Below are 17,081 nucleotides of genomic sequence, written 5' to 3' on the forward strand. Positions count from 1 at the left end.
CTGCACAGGATTGCTTAAAAACTTAAAAACAATTGCTTGTGGTTTATTTCCTATGCAATAAAACATGGTCGACAAGAACAGGTGTGCTAAGATGGGAGAGAAGCAAAAAAATGCCAGAGCAATTAAGTCTTCTACTTCTTTTGTTATTACTATTGTATTTAGGATTTTGAGTAAACTGGCCTTACTTAGTATCATAAGAGATAGCTCATTATGGCCCACAAGTTGTGGGGTTTTTTTTTTTCTTTTTTGAGAGAATTTCTCAAGAAATTTGTCCTAATTTGTTAAAAAAAAAATAGAAAAAAAATTCTTCTCAGATTTTGCCTTCTTAGTACCAACTTTCTGACATAACATCAGACAAGCAAAACACATACTTTAAAACTTCCTTCTCCATTCAGAACTCTCGTGACTGTCACCTTATGCCATCTCCTAGAACATCTTGAAGGTGCTGGTGTGGATCACAATGGCATCACATAATAGAATCAAGAGCCAGCTGTTTGTCTCTTAGGTTACTTGAGGTAAGCTTATTTGAGACAGGATGGTAATTAATGATTCAGCAGAGGTCAGAAAGGAGAATTAGCTATGAAACTGAACTTATCCATCATTTAAAAAGCATGTATTATAATCAACATTTATGAGCTGAAATATTCATTGGCTATTGCATTAGTTTCCTAGGACATCATAACAAAATACACAAACTGAGTGTCTTAAAACCATAGACATTTATTGTCTCACAGGTCTGGAGTCCAGACACCTAAGATCAAGGTGTTGATAGGGCCATGCTCTCTCTGCACCACTGGGGTGGTAGCCGCAGGTGCCCCTTGCCTATGGTAGCATCCCTGCCATCCCTGCTTCAGGCATCTCTTAGCCCTCCTCTCCCTGTGTGTCTGCATCATTTCCCTCTGCACCTGTGTCTGTGTGTGAATGTCCCCTTCTTCTAAAGACACCAGTCATACTAGATTAGCACCCACCCTAATGACTTCATCTCAATTAGTTACATCTGCAATGATCCAATTTCTAAATAAAGTCACATTCTGAGGCTCTGAGAGGACATAAAAGCTAGTTGTTGCAACCATCTTACAAATAATCCTTGCAGTTTGAGGTTCTCCACAATGAACTCCTCTCAATTTGTGAGAACTCCACCATTCACATGAGCAGCTCTCTGGGAGGACACTTTGAAGGGTCATGGAATGCCAGATATTAGGGTACCAGGATTGCCCTTGGTCATGAGTTCATGCACTGCCTGGCATCTCTCTGCAATGGAACAGACCATTCTATCAATGCAATAACTTATACTGTATTTCCAGAAAACAAGCATTACTCTAAATTTTGAATTCTTCATTGCTTGCCTTTTGTGTGGCTTTTGCGTTGACCACACTTTACCGACAGTGGATCTAATGATGGAAAGAAATAACTTATGATGATGGCACTCCAAAGAGAAGAAAAATATCCAATCCAGTAGTTGCCCCAGGACAGAAGAATTTCAAAGTGAACTGACTGGACATCAGTATCCCATGGGCAAAGACAGACAGACTTACCAAAATGTATGTGAACTTAGATTTTTTTTAAAAGAATTTAAGTAATAAAGAACACTTAAAATATTTTGTTGATACAAATTGTAATAATGTTTGTGCTTATGATACTGTTATACTTTTTCCTCCTTCCATTTGACCTCATTCACAATGAATTTCTTGCCTGTAAGGATTAGTAGATGCTCATTCTAGAATATTGGGGTTTCTTCTGTAGACCACAGAAATCTTTGGTAGAATGTACTAGGGGCACAGTCATAGCAGAAGGAAAATCAAGTCCAAACTCAGCTTTAACCCTAAACAAGTGACAAGAATCAACATTAGACCATTTGTTGAAATATATCTGAACAACCCAAACCCGTGTTTGAAGTATAGTGGAAATGAGAAACATCAACGTGGCAAATTTTATGAAAAGGACATTTCAAATATAAATATATATATACACATATGCAAGTGTGTATAGATATGTAAATATAGATACACACACTATAGGGTTGTGAGGTGCCAATTCTCAGGAAACATGCAAGTAGATCGAGACGTATTCTCTTCTTTCATGGTGTTGTCAAAACTTGTTGAATGGGTCTTGATACATTTTTTTTAAGAAAGGTCCTGGGATGGGGCAAACAATGTAAGGGGTCTGGATCCTTGAGAAATGTTAAATGCTAAAAGCACAATTGAGACTGCTGCAATGTACCAGGAAACAGTAAATAGAGACTTTTCTGAGATATTGTCATATATACTCCTCCTCTTATTTGACTTACCAGGGAAGCAGTGTGAGCAGGCTGACTGTACTTCCCAGGGCAGTTGGCTCTGGGCAGGCCCAACTTTTGCTGCTTATACTAGCTTAATTACCAAGAACAACATATTTCACTTCTAAAAGTGTTCTAGTCTGGACAATAAATTATTGGTTTCCCAACAGAAACAATCTGAAGAAAAACTGCTAAAATTAAAATTCCACCTCACTTACACATCAGATAAGTCAGTGAAACTCTAAACCTCAGTTCACTCATCTGTAAAACATAAATGCTCATAATGACAATACTTCTATCCTGGGGTTGTTGTAAGGATCATACGCATTGATTAATTAATAAAGTACTCAGCACAGTGCTTAGTTCACAGTTACTGCCCAATAAATATTAGCCTTTATTTTTCTTGTCACTGTATGATGCTTTCCTGACTTAAAACAGGTAACAAAAATGCCCACCTTCCCATTCCAAAGCCACAAATTGGAGGTGCACCTCCACTCATCCCCTCCAGCGGCAGCTGCCACTCTGGTCCCTCTCTTAGGGTGTCCCCAAAGAATTTATAACCTGGATCTCTTTCCTTTGTCAGATGTGCAGCCACTTGACTTCTTTTCCAGTTCTAGTTCCAAGCGTGTCACTTTTCAAACAAACCCCATCATTGCCCACTAATTTTAAACTGAATTTTTGAAAATAGCTTATCATTAGATTTCACAGGAAGTCACATCCGTCACTCTGGGGTTGCCAAGAAGGAGGGTGCTGGAACTATTCCTAATCTGTCTTCTGTTCTTTTCTGAGTGGGCGTTCATACTTGTACAGCCTGCATCTTGGCCAGGAAGGCTTAGCTCTGGTGGGAAGGTTAGGTGGGAAAGCAGTGAAACTGTAGCCGGGAGCGGATGCCAGTGTGGTGGTGGCACGATGGCCCTGCGATATCAGAGTTCCTGCTGAGAGAGATGGCAGTGACGCTTTAATTGTCCTCGACACTGCAGCTCAGTTCATGGAGAACAGAAAATTATTATTTAAACAGATGGCAAACCTGCCCATCCATAACCAGGCATTTAATGAGATAAAACAGAGCGGCCAGGGCTGTAGGTGTGTGAGTCCAGACCATTTTGGAAGACATCAATTTAATTGCTCTTCTATTTTTGTGAAAGCTGTTCCCAAATGCCTACCTTGCCCTCTATTCTACCTTCCTTCTTCCTCTTTATTTTTATCTTTCTTGCCTTTCTGGTGTTTGGATCACAATCAGATGGACGCTTTCCTTCCCTGACTCCCAGTGCCACTGCTTTTAAATTGCTAATATAATTGGGGCAACCTGGTAAAGCTAGAAGCATATGGAATCATGCTAGAGAGACATGGGTGTGAATCTCTGTTCCTGTATCAAGTGTAAGTTTCCTTTCCCATAAAATGGTCATAATAGTCTCTATTTAGTTGCACTTTCATGAAGTCTAAAAATGTAATATATGAATAAAATGTCAAGTGTGGTTCGTAACTCTTCGTGGGGGCTCAATAAAAGAAGTGTAGCTATTATTACTATTCCCAACTTTTCTTGCATGATATTGATTTTAGGGCTCTCTGGAGTCACTCTCCTCGATCAATTTTAGGCTTTCAGCCTAATACCCAGGATCATGCTCAAGGAAAACTAATTATACGGTAGAGTCATGACCACTTAATTATTTCTACTCATCACCCCATCTGAATTTCTCCTGCTCTCACAAGAAAGCATTACCCTTTGTACTGCCTCAGGGGTAGAAGACCCACTAGTTGATACCCACCTGTGAATAAGTTCTGTATACTCAATTCAAATCAGTGAGTTCAACTCTATGAATGACTACATGCATAAAAACTGAACATTACAGGTGCAGTGAGTTAGGCATAAGTCATGGCCCTGCCTTGTAGGCGATAGGTGATACCATCAAGTAGTTCTACCCAGAAAAATGTACAAAAGTGATCCTCTTGTGGATAAATCATCCTGTTTATATTCTGTATTTGAATGTTTTTATAATCCCAATGTTACCCTGATGCTTCTGAAGTATTCTAGCATTATTTCTAAAATATTCTGGGGTCATTTCCTAAGTATCTGAGTACCATTTCTGAAGTATTCTGGTATTATTTCTGAAGTTCTCTAGTATCAATCTTTGGACTAGTTTTTCCATCATGGAGCTTTACTATAGTAAGGAACAGAGTAACTAGGTATAACCTATTTCCCAATGCATAAAAATAAGATTATAAGACCAACCAGAAGTTGAAAACATATGACAGTTAGCAGGGTGCCCATCTGGGAAGAGCAAGGCTAAAAATGGAACACAGGCCAAGGTCAGGAATCAGCAGGGTAACATGGGTCACCAAAGCAAAACCTGAGCCAAAAGGAGGGAAAGAGGGAGGGAGCAGACCCGGGGTTCAGGGGCTGCTTGACCATATGTAGCTACACACTTAGAGTTTCAGTGGTGTTGTATCCCCCAGGAAGGCAAATTGGGAGCAGAGACTCCCCCTGGGCAGGTGAGAAGGCAAGAGGAAGGAAGAAAGCACAGGTCCCAGATCAGCACTGTGTGGTTTGGACACTGGGCTGCTGCAAGAGCTCCTTGCTGGTCTTCATTAGGTACTACTCATAGGTGACTTCCCACTCAGAGAGAGCTTCATTCCTGGTAAATGAAGCTCTACTCCACCTAGTTAGCACCCTGTCTTTAACTAGCAAAGCAGTACCCTATTGCAAGGTTCTGATTTGTTAAAAACAAAACAGGCCCCAAATGAAGTATGTTATAGTGGGCCCCACATCACGAAGCCAAGACTTAATTAGTTTTGGCTCTCTCACAAATGTAGTCTTAAACCAGTCAATCAGGAATCACCTAGTCAGCATTAGTTAGGTCATCTGCCTCATAGACCCTTGCCATCCCTTAAAAGAAGGTAACCTTGTAATAAACAATCTTCTTTTCAGTCTTGTATAATAACCTTGTTCCAGCTCCCTTCTGCCTAGAAGTCTTTCCTTTTGTATAGCGCCTCCAAGCTCTTTGCTATCTGCTAGATTAGATGGTGCCTGATTCATGAATAATTAAATAAAGCCAATAAGATATCTAAAAGTTACTCATTTTTGTAATGAGTTTTTGTTTTTTTAACAGCTTTAAGAGATGACTTCATTTAGCAATAGTGAGTGCTATAGACAAAATATTGATTAAAAAGCCTTATGATTTTCTTAACATTTTAGGAATTCAAAGAATTATAGCTTTTAACATCTAGATTTTTTTTCCTGTTTTATATTTCATTACAGGGAAGGGATTTGTTTGTATGTTCTATGTCCTCTCTTTCCAAATCCTGATTTATACCAAACCACAAAATTGTCCTCATTATAATTAGCTATAGCATTATCTTAACAGTTTTAAGTTAAGCTGAGTTCTCTGTAGAATGAGACAGTTTTTTTGCCTGAAGACAGAGAGGAACTTGCAAGGACCAGACTCAAATGTAAATGCTTTCAGTCACTTAAATGCAGAGTTCAGGGCAACAGAGAATAGTAGAGTTGGTGGCCAAACAAGGGAATGCAGGCCCTACCTAAGGAGACTCGGGTGCAATTCATTCTTTTAAACATGTAAAGTAAAACTCTTCTGCAGGTTGAATTTGGTTGAAGGCTTTCATTTATTTGCAAATCTTCCTTAAATGGTTCAAAATATTGCTTAAAATCTAAAATTTTATTTCTAGGCATTTTAAGTTTTGTTTACAAAACAACCTAGTAGGGGATCCCTGGGTGGCACAGCGGTTTGGCGCCTGCCTTTGGCCCAGGGCGCGATCCTGGAGACCCGGGATCGAATCCCACGTTGGGCTCCCGGTGCATGGAGCCTGCTTCTCCCTCTGCCTATGTCTCTGCCTCTCTCTCTCTCTCTCTCTCTCTCTCTGTGACTATCATAGATAAATAAAAATTAAAAAAAAAACACACACAACCTAGTAGTTCCTTTTCAAAATTTTGTTTCAGTAGATCCAACTTAACCTCCATAAACTGAGAATAACTTTTGCAAACCTCTGTATGATTCCTTTTGTTGCCACTGCTTTTTTCATACTGAGATGCTGGGTGTAGCCTATTGAGTACAAGTGCAATAGGCTCACAGACAATTTGATTACATATGTTCAAGGATTAAAAATTTACTTGAGGTATAAGGTACCCATCTTAACACTAAACAAACTCACGCATTTAACTACTATTTTTCTATTAAGTTTTAATTCACCAAACACTAGCTGCGTGGGGGACACTCACTGTACGGCTCCTAAGTGACTTTTAGACTATGAAATACAATGTGACACATTCTATAATGGAACAGTGGATAATTTGATATGATTAAAGAAGAGGTGCTTTATCTAAGGGGCACTGAGATAGTCTGAACTGAACAAATGAGAACTCAAAATTATTCTTGCAGGAGGAGGAGGAGTTTTCCAAGCTGGCACATGGGAGAAAAACATTCCAGGCATCTACAGAAAATAGATCTAAACAATGAGTATAAAATTTGGCTCAATGCTTGGTCTTCATGTATATGACCATGTATAAGACCATTGTTTTGTAATGAAAACTGGTGTTGTGGTTTCCAAGACTGATCAGATGGTATCGTTTCAGAAGTTAGGCACTACTTTTGGAATGATAACGCAATGTTTTACCCCAGTACCTAAAATGATACCTAGTACATAATAAGTATTCAGTCAGTATTTGTTAAATGACTAGCTAAATGGATTATTTAAGGTTTAGTTTGCAGGACTGAAGAGCTTCATCTTGCACTTGACACATAAAGCCCCTGAGAATATTTAGCTTATCCAGATACTAAATGCACAATGTTTGGTGTTTAGTAACAACACAAGATACACAGAATAAACTGAGTGGCTGGTATAGCTCAAAAGCACAACTATGGGTCCCAGGCTGTTAAAAGTTTAGATGTCAAACATTCAGTCCTGACCTCTTCTTATTAGTATTAATACTGGCTATTGAGCTTCTATCCTTTGTTAGGCCTGAGGCCTGACTCGGTCCTGTATTGCCTCTCATTTTAAAGGTGCTCCCGTCCTGTTATGATGCAATAACCCATATACCAAGAGGAAAGCGACCTGGCGCAAATCAAACACAAAGTGTCAAAGTCCTTGGGGCATTTGCACTTCATTGATTTTGTGCTGTGGTTTTGAGTCCAGAAATTATGGTTAGTCTGTACTTCATTTACTATGGCTTGCTCGATCACATAGAGTTATACGGAAAGTATAAAATGAAACCACAGGTAAGAAACAAGAGCGCAAGAAGAGTCCACCAATGCCCTCCCCTGCTGTTTCCACAGGCCTCCTACCCATTTGCTTCACACAAAACTCCTTCCACTTTCACACATGTTCCCTCTCCCTGGAGCACTGTTCTTTACATTATCACCGTCTTTCCATGATATTCCAGTCCAGATCAGGTCACCCTCATATTTTTCCTTAGCACTCTGTTGGTTTTCCTTATAGCATTTTCTAATTTTATTTTGTATTTAATTTTGTGTTCATTTCATCAATGTCCATTTCTGCCAGAAAACAGGAGCCACATTTGTTTCTGTCTTAGTTAGCTTGGGCCACTATAACAAACTGCCGTTGACTGGGTGGCTTAAACAACAGAAATTTATTTTTCACAATTCTGGAGGCTAGGAAGTCTGAGTTCAGTGTGCCAGCATAGGTGGGTGATTCTTTCTTCCTGGCCTCTTTCTGTATCCTCATGTGGCAAAGAGAGCGAGTGAGCTTGTAAAAGGACAGGAAGGGTGAGAGGTGGGGAGACAGAGACAGAGAAAGTAAGCTCCCTGAGGATCCCACCCTCATGACCTTGTCTGGTCCTAACTACTTCCTAAAAGCCCCACTTCCAAATATCATCACACTGGGAATTAGGGCTTCAACATATACATTCTAAGAGGACACAATTCGGTCTATAGCAGTTTAATAGAAGAGTGCTTGGCAGGGCACCTGGGTGGCTCAGTCAGTTGAGCCTCTGGTTCTTGATTTTGGCTCATCTTGGGGTGGTAGTCTCAGGTTGTGGGATGGAGCCCTGTGCCAAGCTCTGCAGAGTCTGCTTCTTTCCCTTTCTCTCTGCCTCTCCCTTTGCTTGTGTACATGTGCACACATGTACATTCCATGGTCTCTCAAATAAATAAATGTCTTTAAAAAAAAAAGAAGAAGAAAAAGAGTGCTTGGCATATCACAATGAATGGATGGATGGATGCAAAATGTCCAGAGATCTCTATGTTCCTTTGGAAGCTGCTAAATTACAATTGGAGCCAGGAATAGAGGGAGTGCTCCAGCATCAAAGTGAGCATGGCTTCTCTGGATAAGGAGATCAGGAGCTGCTGAGAAATCAAGGCTAGACAAGAGAGTGATGGCTCCAGACCCTGAAATGACACAGAAGCTGGGGGTAAGGCCCAGTTCTGGCCACCACAGCCAAGCTCTGTCTTTTCATTCTCCTTTTCTCTCAAGCAGGGCCAGAGTCATAGTTTGTGGGGCTCAGTACAAAATGAAAATACAGGACTTCTTCAAAAAAATAGGAAAAAGTACCATTAAAACTTTTTTCCATGGTCTCTCTTAAGTTGTATTGTTTTTATTTGTAACTTAATGTTGTTCTAGAGTAAAGAAAAATTAAGAATTTTAATTACTAACATGAATTTTACTATTGGGCAATGAGAGTTTTAGAAGCAAATATAAGAGCATTTAACTCCTACACGAAATCACCAAAATTACACAATTCATAATCCATACCTCATGTGTGCATATGTATTTCATTCTTACCAGAACAGTGGAAATGCTGGATAAAATGAATGCAGTTGTTTTTATTTCTTGATATGTACACATTTTACCAACACTCTCTGCTTCTGGCCTATTGATGAGGAAGGAAGGATGGGGAGGATACAGGGAGCTGTTTTTCCCTTTCCTTCTGTCATCGTTCTTAGTGTGAGAGGTTAGCTACTACAGGAAAATATCAGGGATAAGAAGGACATGGTACGATTCTTTGGTTGGTTGTGTCTTAGAACACCATTGCCTTCTTTCTGGTTTTGGCAGATAGCCTGGCCTCTGGGGCTATCAGTGCCTCCTCTTAGTTGTAAATGTAACACTTACCTTGTCCTTCATGATGAGCTTCATCAAACTCCTGCACATTGTGAGCCCACTGGAATACGATGCTCTAGGGCATCCGGATGCTGCAAGAAAAGGGATGGGAAAGGTACTAATCATTGTGCTCTGCTGTCCCACTGGACTTCCAAATGTTCATCATGGTCAACAATGCTAGACAGAGAAGAGCCTGGAGAAGGTGGTGGAGGAGGTAGAGGAGTGGGGGAGGACCCAGACTAAGTCAGCTCTCTGCAATTCCATATCTCCTTTCTTTTTTGTCTCCATTTTTTCCCCTATCATTTCTCATTTTTCTGGGGAGCTAGAGATCACTTTGTTGCTATTTTCTCCCACAAGAACTAGTCTGTAATACCCAGGAGGAGCTGCTACCCTTTGCTCACTTTTCTAGCTAAGATCAATAAAGCAGTCATTGGTAACCAGGATAGGGCGCCCAAGAGCTGGCTCTCCCTGTGATCTCATAAACAAGACTTTTGCCCTTTGTAAAGCCAAGCATCTTCATTTAATGATTTTAAATGTTTTTAAATTTTAAACTGTTTTAATTCAGGTCACATGAATTTAGGCATTAAATTGTTAGATTGGTAAACATCAGAAACTTTTTTTGCTAACAGCAACAAAAACCTAGATGACACCCCTAAATAAAGAGGTATTTTAAGTTAAAGATATATGATGAAAAAAAAATTCTGCCCTATAAATAGTATCCATTGATAATGATTCCTTACCAAAACAAGTAGAAATAGTTTCATTATTTAAGCTTTATATTTTTTAAAATCCTTTTAAAAAATTATTCCACTATACATCACATAAAAATGTAAGGTAGCATGTGCGAACTGTTTAAAGAGCTTGTTAAAGATTCTTATAATAAGAAAAGCTGGGAAAAGTAGAGTCATATCTTATCAAACCATCTAAGAAATCTTAAGAATGCTGCTTTTCTAGTAATACATAAATATACACGAACATGAGCAAGAATCCAAGTAAAGAAACAGTTCTTATTCATAGGATTGACAGTTTTATTATTACACCAGCCTGAAATAACATATAATGGTGTGTGAGTGTGCACTGGAGTTTCTAAAAGCAGCTTTTAAGATAGGCTTAATGTGAGAAGGGTTCAACTTTCTTCTTTGAATTCTGGAGGATGGGGTCTCCTGGGGATAAAGGGGAAAAGGGGAGATAAACTTTTAATGTAATCTCCATTCTTGCCACAATTTGTTGTATTTATTTTTTCAGCTATATTTATTGTGTAGCTACCATATGCCAGGATCTGTGGATTCAGTGAGGGCTTTAACAAAACACATGTTCTGCCTTCAGGGAGCTCAGAGCACAGGCAAAAAAACAAAGCATTAGAGAATGGAGAATGTTACAGGGAAATCACGATGTTTAGCAACACTTGGTGGGAAAACCTAAAGGACCAATGGTGGGAGGTCAGGGAAATCTTACAGGAAGAAGAAATATCAAAACTGAGGGCCCAGGAATAAGTGAGACACAGCCAGGTAGGATTGGGAAGTAGAGAATGCTGAGTCAGTAGGAATCCTGAGAAATTCCTCCTGGACCTGACTTCCTCACATTTTTTTTAACTGTAAACTGAAATTCCATTTAGATCATCAGCATAGGATTGACTGAATTAGTAGAAATTTCAAGGACCAAAAAAATGAAGTCCTTGTTATGATATTATGTTGGTTTGGATTTTTGAATGCAGAAATAATGGGTGAGGTTGAATCAAAGAGGTAAACCAGTTGGGCACACTAAGTGTGGGGCCAAGAGAAACAACAGCTACTTCCAGTAAGGGATGGAAAAAGAAGTGCAGTGCTTCCTCTCTGGGCCACACCTTCTGGCTCCAGGGAATGCCCTTTTCTGGGTGAGGAAGCTGGCAATAAAAGAATCTTATCAGTTAGACCTTAATGTGTGTGTATCTCTTGGTGATACACATATCTAAAGAAACCTATGACACTCCTATGCTGAGATCTGTGACTGTATTAGTGTTCTCTAGAAAAACAGAACCAATAGGATACATTGATATAGATATATCTGGAGTTATTATAAGAATTGGTTCTCGAAATTATGAAAGCTGAGAAGTTCCATGACCTGTAATCTGTAAGCTGGAGAACCAGGAAAGCCAGTAGTATAATTCAGTCCCAGCTTAAAGGTCTGAGAACCAGGACTGATGATGGTGTAAGTCCCAGTCCAAATCCAAATGCCTAGAAACCAGGAGTGTCCAAGGGTAAGAGAAGGAAGATGTGTCAGCAAAGAGCAAATTCACCTTTCCCCAGCCTTCTTGTTCTATTCAAGCCCTTAACCAATTTGATAATGCCCATTCTCATAGGGCAGGATGTTTTTCTCTACTCAGTCTACTGATACAAATGCTAATCTCTTCAAAAATGCCCCATAGATACTCCCAGAGTATCTTACCAGTTATCTGGGCATCACTTGGACCAGCCAAGTTAACACTTAAATTAACCATCACAATGACCCCACTGCCAACCCTTGGCCATCACAACAGTGTATGCTAGGTAAAGGGAAGAGTACATGAAAAGACCCAGGAACTAAGAGGCACCAGCATCTTTAGGTGACAGGAAATACATAAATAAGGGTGGGGCCAACTATCAAAGGGTGAATAGTGAAGGAGTCAGAGAGGTGGGCCAGTAAGATTTTAAGTGTTTTGAGATTTTTAAATACTGTAAATGGAAAGCCAGCTAATATTTTATTTATTTTTATTTTTTTAAGGTTTAATTTTTTTTATTATTTATTTATGATAGTCACACACACACAGAGAGAGGCAGAGACACAGGCAGAGGGAGAAGCAGGCTCCATGCGCCGGGAGCCCAACGTGGGATCCGATCCCGGGCCTCCAGGATGGTGCCCTGGGCCAAAGGCAGGCGCTAAACCGCTGCGCCACCCAGGGATCCCCAGCTAATATTTTAAGCAGGGAAATGATGATTTGCATTTTCAAAAGAATACTCTAGCTGTAGTATGGAGAATAGGCTCTAGGGAGATCACCCCTGAAGGAAGAAAAGTAATCTAAGCAAGAGATAAGAGTGGCCCAGGGTTGGAGAGTCTCAGTGGGCATGATGAGAGCTTGGCCTAAAATGCACCTTGGTGATTTATTCTGTGTATCTATGTTTGTACATGTTTGTGTCTTTATAAGTGAAAAAAAAAAAAAAATGGAGGTGTGGTTGACTCCTGTGTTTTCTGCTATGAGAACTGGGTGAAAGGCTGGTGCAGTGCAAAGAAAAAACATATAAAAAGAGGATTTGATGTGTCTAGGGCTATTCCAGAGGTTACTATAACCTAACATGTCCAATTGCATGTGACATGGAACTGAGTGTTGCCAGAATAATGATCATACCCATTTGAGGGGAGTGCTTTGGAAAATAAAAAACATTTGTTAAGAGAGAAGGTACTCAAAGATTTTATAGCTAGAAGTGACCTTGACCCTGACTTCAATCCTTCCCATTGCCAACAGTCATTCCTAGCCCCACTCATCTTAATCTCATCCTTTCTTTCTGAGCTCTAGATATGAATCAAACCATTATGAAACAGGGGAGCATCCCTGAACAGAGATGGCTGCTTCCCTCCCCAGTGCAAAACACAGTGAACCTCCAAGACAGTCATCGAAACATCTAAGAACAAGATTAAGGCTCACCCAAAATTCATATTTACTCATTTTGTTAGTAATTTTTTAATCAACTGGAAAGAAAGTATTGCTATGACAATAGCACTAATAATGGTGATGATCATTTTATCTGCCTTTATTTATTCTCTACCAGTTACTTTATAAACATTATTTCTGGATTCACATAAACCCTACAGGTTTATTATCTCTATTTGCCACATGAGCAACATGAAATCAAAGCTAAGTGGACCACAAAGAGAACACAGATCTTCCCTTTGGCCTCCTTCCTATGGTCTAAGCAACTGATCTATAAGACAATGGTAGCATTATTTCAGAAAAAACAATTGGAATAAATAGATGTGTGCTTTTGGTTCTGTCTTAATCTTTCATTTAAAACTTAAGAGTTTCTACAAAAAAGGCTCATGAGTGTTTAGCTATAGAGATAACACAATTTGTTTTTCATTCACCTGTTGATGGACATTTGGAATGATCTATTGATACAAATAATAATATGCATTCCATCTTATTAGTGAATCAGATTCCATTGTATATGGATGTGCTACAATTTCTTGGTCAGTAGGCAGCTTTCTTGAATGAAGTGAGGCCTGAGTTTTTTCATTTTGAAGTTCCACAAAATGTGGTAGGATGTGATGCCTAGGTATACAGTTGGCAAACAAGTGTAGAGAATGTGGAGCTCCATGTACACCTTGGCCCAGAAGTAACCCCTTCACAGACATATGTTCCATGTGGCCTCACCTTGATGCAAGCGTATTGGAAAACATAGCTAGGTAGAGAGCGGCTTCCCAGTGATCACTCTGTATTATGCAAAAAGGAGGCTTAGATTGGACAGTTAGGTGTCACTATCATGATCGTTTAATCCACCAGTCTTTTCCTTTGTAGCTTGTAACTTTGGAGTCATGCTTAAAAAATAATTCTTCACTCAGGAATTAGAGAAATATTCATCAATATTTTTCTACCATTTACAGACATTCTTAATTTATGATGGGGTTAGATTCTGATAAACTCATTATGAGTTGAAAATATATTTAATACACTCAATCTACCAAATATTATAGCTTACTCTAGCCTACTGTACATGTACTCAGACCACTTACATTAGCCAATGGTTGGGGAAAATCATTTAACAAAAAGCTTCTTTTATATATAAAAAAAAGTTGAATAGCATATGTAACTTATTGATTATTACACTGTACTGTACTACTGCACTGAAAGTGAAAAATAGAATGGTTGTAAGTGTATTAGTTGTTTATTCTCATGATAGAATGGCAGACTAAGACTGCCCTGCCCAGCATCACAAGAGAGGATCATCCCAAATATCACCAATTCAGTGAAAAGATTCAAATTTTAAATTCCAAGTATGGTTTCTATTGACTGCATCTAGCTTTCACACCATTGTAAAGTCAAAATATCTTTAAGTTGAACCATTGTAAGTCAGGGACTGTCTGTACATGTTATTATTCTTTTTAATCAGGTAGCCAAACTATCTATATGAATAATGTATTATTTCTTCCCACCAATTTGAAAGGACATTTTAATCAAATACTAAAATGACAGTAATATACCCATAACACTCAGTGCTTTTTTAAAACTTTGTTGTATTTTATTTCTCTTTTGTCCTGGGCTCATAGCAATACTGGAATTTTTTTTAAAGATTTATTTGTTTTTTTTGAGAGAGTGTTTTGAAGGAGTAGAAAAGGCAGAGGGAAAAGAGAATCCTCAAGCAGACTCCCTGCTGAACCCAGGGCCTGGTGCCAGGCTAAATCCCAGGCCCCGGAGATCATGACCTGCGCCAAAATCAAGAGTCGGCTGCTTAACCAACTGAGTCACCCACGTGCCCCAGCACTAGACTATTTTAATTATGAAAATTCCATAATTAGGGGCGCCTGGGTGGCTCAGTCAGCTAAGTGTCTGCCTTCAGGTCAGGTCATGATCCTGTGGTCCTGGGATTGAGCCTCAGCATCATTCAAATACATAAAATCTTAAAAGGCAAGTTCTATAATTTAAAAACAATTATCTGCACCTCTTCCTCAAAAATTAGTCTTATTTTTTCAAAATCTTTCCCATTATATATTAAGTAATCCTTCTGCATAAATATCTCAATCCTAAGATAACCCATATTAGAGTTTAATTAGTAGACAGATAAATGATAGATGATAGAAAGATATGGGGGATATCTGATATATTTTCAATGCTAAATTTCCTATTTAGGAGCATGGTGTTCATTTATTCAAGTTTTCTTGTGTGTCTCTCAATTATGTTCCCAATGTTGGAAACTTGGGAAGTATTAAATAAGTATTTGCTGAATGGATGGTATTATTTTAGTGTGCATATTATGTACACCTTGCACTAAACATACTACTAAATATTTTACCTTATACTTTGGTTACCTAATAAAAATATCTTTCACTATTCTAGTTTTAAACTGGTTACTGCTGGTATATGACAAAGTTAAATCCTTTTTTTTTTTTTTTTAAATATTTTTTTTCAATTTTTATTTATTTATGATAGTCACAGAGAGAGAGAGAGAGAGGCAGAGACACAGGCAGAGGGAGAAGCAGGCTCCATGCACCGGGAGCCCGACGTGGGATTCGATCCCGGGTCTCCAGGATCGCGCCCTGGGCCAAAGGCAGGCACCAAACCGCTGCGCCACCCAGGGATCCCCAAAGTTAAATCCTTATTTTAGAATGTATGACTTGTATTTATTTACTTAGAAGAAATGCAGGGGAGCCTGGGTGGCTCAGCAGTTTAGCACCCTGAAGACCCAGAATCAAGTCCGATGTCAGGCTCCCTACATGAAGCCTGCTTCTCCCTCTGCCTGTGTCTCTGCCCCCACCCCCATCTCTCATGAATAAATATGTAAAATCTAAAAAAAAAAAAGAAGAAGAAGAAGAAGAAGAAGAAGAAGAAGAAGAAGAAGAAGAAGAAGAAGAAGAAGGAGGAGGAGAAGAAGAAGAAGAAATGCATCACTCTGTAGAACCTTCATGACTGGGAATGTGTTGCTGTTGCTTTCATACATGAATGATATTCCAATGAAAGTAGAATTTTAGATTGAAGATATTTATTTTCACTGAGGATTGCGGGGGTGACTCCTATTAGCTGATTAGCCCTATTGCTACAGGGATGTCTGGTGCTAACCCTACCTTTTCCTCTTTTTGTTTAGAACTTATTTTTCTCTGTTGGATGCTCATAGATTTTTACATTACCAGAAAGTACAGTATTCCACCCAGATAGGTTTATGTCCAATTCTCTTAATTGATTTTTTTCTTCTGATATATCCTAAAATCAATTTTTCAACTCAGGAGCTTTTTTTCAATGATTTAATAATTTTTTGCTCCTTTTTTATGTGCCTTGTGAATAAGACAACTTTCCATTATAAATATTCTTATTTCCTAAGTATTTCCTCCTTATCCCTTACTTTTCACTATCAGAATTATCTCAGGCTTCTCCTCTAAGTTACAGAATATTTTGAGAGCTGGACTTCTATTTCACTAATTTATTTTCCTGAAGTGTGGAATCTATGCTTCAGTGCCTCGGCTGCATTTTAATTTGGGAAATTTTATAAGTCTGAAGGCAAGTTTTCTTTTATGTAATTGGTGCAGTTAAGCAACAATTCAGAAAACAATTAGACATATTTAAAAGATAACATTTTCCTGTTAATATTTAGTAGGTTTACTTTTTGGGGGCATATTTGCTCCAAATTCCTTAGTTTGGTGCCTATGTTTGGATTAATGTTTTATAAGAATGACATTTTATTGTTTTATTATGTTTTAAGATGTTATATATTTATTTGCCTGCAAGAGAGTGAGCATGAGCAGCAGAGGGAGGGGCACCAGGACAGGGAGAAGGCCCGCTGAGCATGGACCCCAACAAAGGGCTCCGTCTCAGGTATCCCAAAGAGTGACGTTTTTATAGCTGAACTTTTGTACCCTTTTACCAAACTTTCTGTTATTGCCCCCACCCCTCAGCCAGGGGCAACCACTTTTCTACTCTGTTAAGGAGTTCAATAAGTGATACCAGGCCATGTTTGTCTCTCTGAGCATCTAATGTATAACATGGTGACTATAATAGATAATACTATTGGTGCAATTGAGA

The 17,081-nt window shown here is 38.9% G+C and overlaps 1 long non-coding RNA gene across 4 annotated transcripts in view; it reads right to left on the reverse strand.

The window, feature by feature from the left end:
* LOC111090869 overlaps positions 1–17,081 on the reverse strand; it is a 70,255-nt gene that overhangs the window by 19,866 nt on the left and 33,308 nt on the right. For 3 of the 4 annotated variants that reach the window (XR_005373075.1, XR_005373076.1, XR_005373077.1), the window contains one exon: positions 9,353–9,432. This is a non-coding gene — a long non-coding RNA (uncharacterized LOC111090869). Of the gene's footprint in view, positions 1–8,433; positions 8,632–9,352; positions 9,433–17,081 lie in introns of those variants that run through there. The other variant, XR_005373078.1, reaches the window with a different exon arrangement.

The sequence above is a fragment of the Canis lupus genome, chromosome 18, assembly GCF_011100685.1.
Source record: "Canis lupus familiaris isolate Mischka breed German Shepherd chromosome 18, alternate assembly UU_Cfam_GSD_1.0, whole genome shotgun sequence".
NCBI lineage: Eukaryota > Metazoa > Chordata > Mammalia > Carnivora > Canidae > Canis > Canis lupus.